This window comes from Protopterus annectens, chromosome 1.part1 (assembly GCF_019279795.1).
Source record: "Protopterus annectens isolate FY-2018-M chromosome 1.part1, PAN1.0, whole genome shotgun sequence".
NCBI classification, from domain to species: Eukaryota; Metazoa; Chordata; order Ceratodontiformes; family Protopteridae; genus Protopterus; species Protopterus annectens.
This window is the reverse complement of record NC_056726.1, coordinates 350663995-350673568: the sequence shown is the minus strand read 5'-3', so window position 1 is coordinate 350673568 and position 9574 is coordinate 350663995. Positions and strand designations below refer to the sequence as shown.

General features: G+C 46.8%; 1 protein-coding gene across 1 annotated transcript in view; it reads right to left on the bottom strand.

Annotated features, from left to right (window-relative positions):
• The window catches only part of EMC1 (ER membrane protein complex subunit 1), a 1424536-nt gene that overhangs the window by 823895 nt on the left and 591067 nt on the right, over window positions 1–9574 (bottom strand). The window lies entirely within an intron of this gene.

The following is a 9574-nucleotide window of genomic DNA, read 5'->3' as shown; positions in this document are numbered from 1 at the left end:
TGGACCAGTCCCCTTTTCCAAGGCCTGAGTGCTTCTGCCTCCATCTCAGGCTAACCCAGAGATGAGCTCATAGCACAGCTATTGTTCAGACTCCCAGAGGCTCCACTGAGAGGTCCCAGGAAAGATTGTAAGAGGAGACACTTGGACTCCCCACAGGAGTCTTTGACATCTGACACTGACTTGGATGAGTCAGAAGGGTCCCCACGATCCCCCTCTGAGGATATCTCCTTTGCGGAGATACTCTAGATCCTTAGGCAGAGGGGTGATTGGCAGTCAGAATGCCCTACTGAGGACGAGTCAGTTCTCCTGAAGGCTTTCCGGTTTCAACCTTCCACCTCTTGGGTGTTTCCATCCTTTGATGAGCTCATGCAGCTGGTCTCTCGAAGGGCATGGGAGTCACCGGAGGCCATGGAGTCTGTCCCTCGTATGCCCAACAAGTTCATTTCTGCCCCTGCAGATAAAGACTTTTTGTCCAAAGGAGTCCCTGTTGATGCCATGGTGGTGGCGGCGGCCACCAAGAAGAAAATGTCTGAGACTTCCTCATTGAGCCATCCTCCTAACAGAGAGTCCAGGATCATGGATCGATATGGTAAAATCATGTTTAGTTCAGCAACTTTTACACTCTGATTCCTGAACTATTTGACCCACTTCACCAGACTGCAAAGAGATCTCCTTAAGGAGTTGTGGAGATGCTCTTCAGGGTACTGTAGCTGCAGGGGCTACTGACAAAGTTGCTGCCCAGCTCGCTACCCTAAATTCCATCGTGAACTCATCCATGCGTCTCATATATGCAGCTGATGGGACAAGTAGGGCAGCGGGTACAGGAGTTGCGCTAAGACGACATTCCTGGATGCGCTTGTGTTCCTTCGCGGAGCCCTTTAAGTCTTCATTTGTCAATGCCCCTTTTGATGGCTCATCTCTTTTTGGGCCCAAAATGAAGGAAACTCTCACCAGGTGTGAGCAAGGGGGAAAGATTCTGTCTGACATCGGAGTTTGTTTCCCACTCCTACTCGGCCTTACCCCAAAGGCCAACGGGGAGGGAAAATGTGGTTCCGAAAAGCCCAAGGAGCCTTTCAGGACACACATGGTTAACCCCCCTCTAGGGGCAGAGGACGGGGTAACAATGGAAGACACCACCCTCATGGCAGAGGGGGTCTGCAACACCATGGTGATGGTTATCACTTCTCTGGTCAACCCTATTAGCGCTCCTGAAGGGAGACCCGACTGTCCTGCTCTGGAGGCAGTCGGGGGTCACTTATCTTTGTACCCAGATGCTTGGTAAGATATAACAAATGACAGCTGGGTACAAAATATCATTTCCAGAGGGTATTTCATACCGTTCTCCACCCAACCCACACCCCCAAGGAAAATCCTGGACGTTCCACCTGGTTGCAGGGAACAAGCAACTATAGAGGTCCACAAGTTCCTTGAAAAAAAGAGTCATCCAGCCAGTCCCAGCAGGCCAAATAGGATCCAGAACTTACTCAAGATTCTTTTTGGTTCCAAAGAAAACAGGGGACTGGAGACCCATTTTGGACCTCAGCAGACTCAACCAATTTGTAAAGAAAGAGAAGTTCCAGATGGTCACGCTTCAGTCAATACTTCCCTTTTTAGGGAGAGACAGTTGGATGTGCTCAATAGATCTCAAGGATGCGTACTACCACATAAAAATGGCCAGGCCATACAGAGATCATTTGCGTTTCCGGTTGGGAGCCAATCATTATCAATTACGAGCCCTGCCCTTTGTTCTCACTACAGCCTCCAGAGTGTTCACCAAATGCATGGCAGTGGTCACGGCTCATCTGAGGCGTCTAGGATTCCAAGTGTTTTATATACCTAGACTATTAGTTCCTTACCTCCACTACCAGGCATCAACTTATTCAGGCAAGGGTATACACTCTGACACTCTGCCATCATTTAGGCATTACAATCAACTCAGAAAAATCTGCCTTGTCACCATAGCAGCATATTGTCTTTATAGGGGCAGAGTTAGACACTTCAACCATCACTTTATGACTACCAGTCTAGAGGGTCTTTCTCCTTCGCCAGCATATCAGCTCATTAGTGTCAAAGGACAGTGCACCAGCCGCAGAAGTCTTAAGTATTAGGTTTGATGGCTGCAGCGATCTTGGCCATACCATTAGCAAGTTTCCACATGCGGATTCTTCAGTGGCTGCTGTTCAGCCAATGGTCCTATCAGGAACTTCCAATGAGTCATATGTAATGGTTACAAACTCTTGCAAGAGAGATCTCCTGTGGTGGTTGGCCTTTTTCATGCAACATAGGGCCCTTTGTTCTACCCTCCAGTAGCCACTGTGACCATGGGCTCCGCCAAAATGGAAACGGTTTTGTGTCTGGAATGAGAAAAAGGGCCAGGATCCTGGAAAACTAAATTTACCTCAAATATTACAGTATCTAGCTCAGCTGCTAAGCAGTGGACTTTCTTTCTCATCCATCAAAATCCATGCCTCAGGCATTTCTGCAGAATACAACACTGATCCACCCTTATTCTCTCACCCCCTCTTAAGACAGATGTTCATCGTGCATACAGCTGCAGTAATCACAGATGGGTTTTCAGCCGTCAGGCGGTCCCTCGGTCGGCCGAATTCCAAAGTCTTGGTCAGCCGGTTGTCGCCGCTACTCTTCTGACGCCAGAAAGGCCAGAGTATATAAGACACAGCCGACGCCATGTTCTTCAGTCTTTTGCCGTGGTGCCCGAAGCAGAAGCAGTTCAAGTGCCGGTCAGCCAGCTCCTGAATTAGAAAATATTTGGAACGAAGTCTTCATTAAAGCTAAGTACCCGTTAGAAACTTTTCTTGCCTCAGACCGATGTCAGAAAAAGTTAATAATTGTATTTCTTGTGGGAAGCAAATACCGCATAAGGATTTCCATTCCCTTTGCATACCTTGTTTGGGCCCAGACCACGCGGCGTCTCGGGCTGTCGCTTTGCGCTACCTTCAATAAACGCACTATCAAGCCGCCGGGCGAGTTCCCAACACTATTTTGGTAAAGCTTTTGACTATAAAATGTCGCCGGACACTCCGACTACCGCTTTATCCAAAACGCAAGGAAAAGGACCGACATGCGAGGCCCGCGTCTCCACCGACACCACGCCAAACAGGCTACACGTGGTCCCGTTCTCAGCGAGATGCCTTGCAGTCCCTGACTACCGACACTCTCGGGCGGTGTCTTCTGTACCAGACCGCTGGGTCATCGGCCCTTTCCCAGACTACAACGAAGCCCGGCTTATGTCGAGCCTACTAATGTGGACAGATCTACCTCCACCCATGGTGTATTTAGGCCTTCATCTTCTTTTTCTATTAAGGCCTTTACTAAATCCAAAGCAGCCAGGCATCACACTAGGCCTGCTGCTCAAGGCCCATCTCCTGGACCCATGCCTAAGAAACAGATGCTTAAAATGGCTGAGGATCTAATAACTCTTATCAGAGGTTCTCAGCCCCCTCCTGACAAGAGACCCAGAGTGGAGGAAGAATCCCCCTCTTCTGATCAGGGATCCATTTTATCAGAGCATTCTGATGCAGGGAACACTCTTATTCCCCTTTTGAGGATTCGGATGCAGAACAGTCCATTCCTTCTGTATCCCCCCCTGAGGATTTTTCTTTTGGGGAAACCTTGCACACCTTAAGGGAACACTTCCATTGGGAAGGCCAAGACTTTTCAGACTCCAAGAAAAGACTTAGGGAATTTCTTTGGTTACCTCAGCACAGACCTCTGGCTATACCCCCTGTTTTGGAGGTACTGGATGATGTCTATTCGGAGGCTTGTCTTAATCCTGATTCTCTGCCTCCTGCACCAGTAAAGCCTGATAGATATTACAGAGTACCCAGTTCTCACCAATTTCTCTACAAAGGCCATAATGCTGACCCTGAAACCATTTCGCAAGGCCCTAAGGGAATAAAGGCCTCCACTGCCAATAATCCACTTCCTGCAGAAAGGGAATCTAGATCTCTAGAAAGGTGGGGTAAGAAGGTATATACCTCGGCCACCCTTACCATGAGGGCCTTAAACTGCCAGTTTCATATGATTAAATATCAACAGTTCCTGTTATCACAATTAAAAAACAAAATGTCTCAACCTGAACAACCAGATTTAAGAGTTACAGGATATGATGCATAGTCTTGAACAAGTGGGTAAACACACCTTACAATGTGGTTATGATGCCCTAGAGGCCTCCAGTAGAGCGGCTGCTACAGGATCAGTCATTCGCAGACATGCCTGGCTTAGGGAACAAAATTTACCTGATCATGTGAAAGCTAAACTTCTTGATGCTCCTTTACAAAAGGATGTACTTTTTGGTACTAATGCTGAGGATATACTACGAAAAATGGAAGAAAAAGCCAAATCTATGCAAGCTGTCAAAGCTTTCTTACAGGTCCAGCCACCTCGATTTAGCAGGAATTGGCCTTCAAAAAACTGGTCCTTTCCAGCCACTGACAAGCCCCAAAGAGGTAGATACAGACGTGCAAGGGGCAGAGGGCAATCACAAGGATCATATAGAGGCAGACAATGGCAATCTCCAGCACCAAGAGGTGGTGAAGACAGTGCACAACAATACAGGAAGCAAACCCAATGACTCCCTCATTTCCATGCCAAGCAAGTGTCAGCTGGCAGCACCTTTGGGAGGGAAACTAGCATTATTTGCAAGCAATTGGCATATTGTCACAACAGACAAATGGATACTGGACATTATAAACAGGGGCTACAAATTTCAATTTCACACTCTTCCAAAAATGAGAGGCATGCCAAACCTACCACAAAATCAAAGGGTAGAGGCACAACTGCAAATTTCAAAGCTCCTAAACATGAGAGCTATACAAAAGGTACCTACGCACCAACAAGGTCAAGGTTTTTATTCAAGACTTTTCCTGGTACCAAGAAAAGGAACCGACTAGAGACCCATTCTGGACTTATCCATCCTAAACACATTTCTACTCATACCAAAATTCAAGATGCTCACATTACAGCAACTTCTTCCCATGCTGGGCAAGGAGTTTGGCTGGTAACATTAGACCTCAAGGAGGCATACCTGCATGTCCCAATCAGACAAAGCTGCAGAAGATACCTCAGATTTCTTGCAGGTTCAATCCACTATCAATTCTCTGCATTGCCCTTTGGCTTATCTACTGCGCCCAGAGTATTCACAAAGTGCCTGGCATCAGTGATTGCCTACTGCAGACTTCAAGGGATACAAATTTACCCTTATCTGGACGACTGCCTGATCCAACCGGACAGCAAACGTATACTACTGGAACATCTGGCATATGTGACACGGTTACTGCTTTCTCTGGGATACACCATCAACAAGGAGAAATCAAGGCTAATAGCATCTCAGAAAATAACCTTCCTGGGTGCCAGCTTGGACACAAACACCCAGATGGCATACCTTACACCAGAAAAACAAGGGCAATTATCTCAGTACTTCAAAACACTAGCAAAAAGTACCAGGCTTACTGCAAGGAAAATCCTGCAGGCTCTGGGATTCATGGCATTTTGCATTCTTCTAATCCCGTGTGCAAAGCTGCATATGAGGAAACTTCAATGGTACCTAAAAAATCTATGGTCTCAACACAGTCACAGCTTGGAAGCAGTTATACCAATAATTCCATGTCTGCAAAAGGAATTCCTATTGTGGGCCCAAGCTTGTCAAGTAAACACAGGTCTTCCATTCTGCAAGCCTCAAGTGAAGCAAGTCATAACCACAGACTCCTCAGATTACGCCTGGGGGGCACACATGAAGAACAGGTGCATTCAGGGCAGATGGTCCCAAAAGGAAAAGCACCTTCACATCAATCAAAAAGAAATGCTAGCAGTAATAAATGCAATTACAGCTTTCAAGGACTTCCTGCATCCAGGACAATTACTCATAAGAACAGACAACACCACAGTAATGTGGTACATAAATAAACAAGGAGGAACTCACTCATACCCCTTGTGCAGACTAACCATGACTCTTTGGAACTTGGCTCTGGAAAGACAAATCGAACTTCAAGCACAGTTCTTGCCAGGAATGGAAAACACACTGGCAGACACTCTGAGCAGGAATATGACAGATCCACACGAATGGAAGCTACATCCACAGGTGTTTACAGAGATAACCCAAGCGTGGGGGAGGCCAGACATAGATCTTTTTGCCTCCCACAGGAACCATCAGTTGAAAAAGTTTTGTTCAAGGACCTTCCATCCAAAGGCCTGGAAAGTGGACGCCCTTTCATTCAGTTGGACAACATGGACAGTTTATGCAGTCCCACCTCTACCTCTTCTGCCCAAGGTACTTTTGAAAGCAAGAACAGACAAACCAAGGATGATACTGATTGCTCCAGACTGGCCAAGGCAACACTGGTATCCACTCCTGAGGAGCCTAACACAGACTCCTCCCTGGTCCCTGCCTCTAACACCTCTTCTGCTGACGCAGAACAGCTACAAAATCCTTCACAGTCAGCTGAAAACACTCAACCTCGCTGCATGGAAAATTCCTTAACACCACATCAGACTCTACTTTCCAAGGAGGTGCAGGATGTCATTTTGGAGGCCAGAAGACCATCTACTAGAAAAGCTTACTCCGCAAAATGGAAGCGGTTTTGCTGTTGGAATGAGAAAAGAGGACAGGACCCTAGAAAATTGAACTTGCCTCAGGTTTTACAGTACCTAGCTGAACTGCTGAGCAGTGGACTTTCATTTTCTTCAATTAGAATACACGCCTCAGCCATTTCTGCAGAATTCAACACGGATCCTCCTTTATTCTCTCATCCACTCTTACGGCAGTTCCTCAGAGGGGCTAAGAATATAAGACCTCCAAGGAAACAACCAATACCAGCCTGGGACCTTAATTACATACTAGAAAAATTAACATTGCCTCCCTTTGAACCTGCTGCCTCAACAGACCTGCAATATTTGTCCTGGAAAACAGCTTTCCTTCTGGCCATCACTTCAGCTCGTAGGGTTTCTGAACTACAGGCCCTCATGGCGGTGCGGCCCTTCCTCATCTTCCATCAGGATAGGGTTTCCCTTCGTACCAACCCATCTTTTATGCCAAAAGGGGTATCCAGGGTAGCCTTAAACCAAGCCATACACCTTCCTACCTTTTATCCTAACCCTCAAAACAAAGGGGAAAGGCTGCTTCACTCTTTAGACATCCATAGGCAGCTACGTTACTATTTGGACAGAACAAAGTCCTTCAGGAAATCAGAACAACTTTTTGTGTCCTATGTCTAGGGCTCAAGGGAAACCAGTTACCAAACAGACCATTTCCAAGTGGATTGGCCACTGCATACGATTTTGTTACTCCTATCATGGGAAGTCTGTCCCTACTGGTATCAGATCTCACTCCACCAGGGCCACAGCCACCTCTACAGCCTTCCTCCGAGGTGTGCCTACTAAGGATATTTTGGAGGCAGCCACTTGGAGTTCTGTACATACCTTCACAAAACACTACCACCTGCCCTTATATTCCAGAACAAGAGCAGGCTTTGCCACTGCTGTTTTGCAGGGCATTCTGGCTCAACCCAGTTCCTCATAGTACCTACCACCCTAGGCATAGCTTTGGGACTCTACCCATCTGTGATTACTGCAGCTGTATGCACGATGAACATAGTACAGTTTTGTACCTACCATAAATGTAGATGTTCGAGTGCTAATACAGCTGCAGTACAGGTTTCCCTCCCTCCTTCCCCACTTGGTAAAGGCATGGGGCCTAACAACCTCTTCATACCACTTGACTGGGTTATCCTGCTATGTTTTATTTGCTTGCTTACACTGTTTTTGCATTGCATTGCATTGCTTGCATATGTAGATGAGCTTTATTTATGTATTGCCTTCCTTTTGGGGGCACCTGACATCTGGGGCAAGAAATACTGAAGAACATGGCGTCGGCTGTGTCTTGTATACTCTGGCCTTTCTGACATCAGAAGAGTAAGCGACGACAACCGACGCCGGACCAAGACTTTGGAATTCGGCCGACCGAGGGACCGCCTGACGGCTGAAAACCCATCTGTGATTACTGCAGCTGTATTAGCACTCGAACATCTACATTTATGGTAGGTACAAAACTGTACTTTCCTCAGAGGGGCTAAGAATCTAAAACCCCCAAGGAAACAACCAATACCTGCTTGGGATCTCAATTTCATTCTAGAAAAACTGACCTTGCCTCCTTTTGAGCCAGCTGCCTCATCAGATTTGCAATATTTGTCCTGGAAAACAGCTTTCCTTTTGGCTCTTTGCAGCCTTTCAACATCTTCCATCAGGACAGAGTTTCCTTACGAACCAACCCGTCCTTTATGCCAAAAGTGGTATCCAGGGTAGCTTTGAATCAGGCTATACACTTACCTACCTTTTATCCTAATCCTCAAAACAAAGGGTAGAGATTACTACATTCCTTGGACATCCACAGACAACTGCGTTATTATTTGGACAGAACAAAGCCTTTCAGGAAATCAGATCAGCTCTTTGTGTCCTATGCTATAGGAGCTCAAGGAAAGCCAATTTCCAAACAGACTATCTCAAAATGGATAGCCCACTGCATACGCTTTTGCTATTCTTTTCATGGCAAAACAGTACCTACAGGCATCAGATCTCACTCCACAAGGGCCACGGCTACCTCTGCAGCTTTTCTCAGAGGAGTTCCTACCAAAGATGTTTTGGAAGCAGCCACTTGGAGTTCTGTGCATACCTTCTCCAAGCACTACCACCTTCCATTATACTCCAAATCTAGAGCGGGCTTTGCCACTGCAGTATTGCAGGGCATTCTGGCTCCTCCTAGTTCCACCTAGTGCCTACCACCCCTTTCTTAGCTTTGGGATTCTACCCATCTGTTATGACTGCAGCTGTATGCACGATGAACATAGTACAGTTTTGTACCTACCATAAATGTAGATGTTCGAGTGCTAATACAGCTGCAGTCCAGGTTTCCCTCCCTCCTTCCCCTCTTGGGACAGGTCCATTGGCTAACACCTCCTCATACAACCTGATTGGGGTATTCATTTATGGTGTATTTGCTTGTAACTAATGTATTTTGATTATATTGCATTGTTTTATTACACAAATTTATGTATTGCCTTCCTTCTGGCGGCACCTGACATCTGGGGCAAGAAAAACTGAAGAAAATGGCGTTGGCTGGTTATTTTATACCCCTGTCGCACTGACGTCAGGGAAGAAGCGACGACAACCGACGCCGGACCTAGACTTTGGAATTCGGCCGACCGAGGACCCACCTGACGGCAGGAGAACCCATCTGTTATGACTGCAGCTGTATTAGCACTCGAACATCTACATTTATGGTAGGTACAAAACTGTACTTTCTTGCTTGCCTGGAGAGTCCTTTAGGGGGAAGGTTGGCCCTTTTTTTTAGATGTTTGGGCTTCTATCACAAACAACAAATGGGTGCTCGGAACAGCATCCCTGTGGCACAAGATGTTCATCGTGTTTCACTGTTGCAGTCATTACACTTGGGTTATCCTGCTGGCATGCTACCCACAGTTGGCCAGAGTTCCAAAGTCTAGGTTCGGCGTCGGTTGCTATCGCCTCTTCCCTGACGTCAGTGCGCCAGGGGTATAAAAGA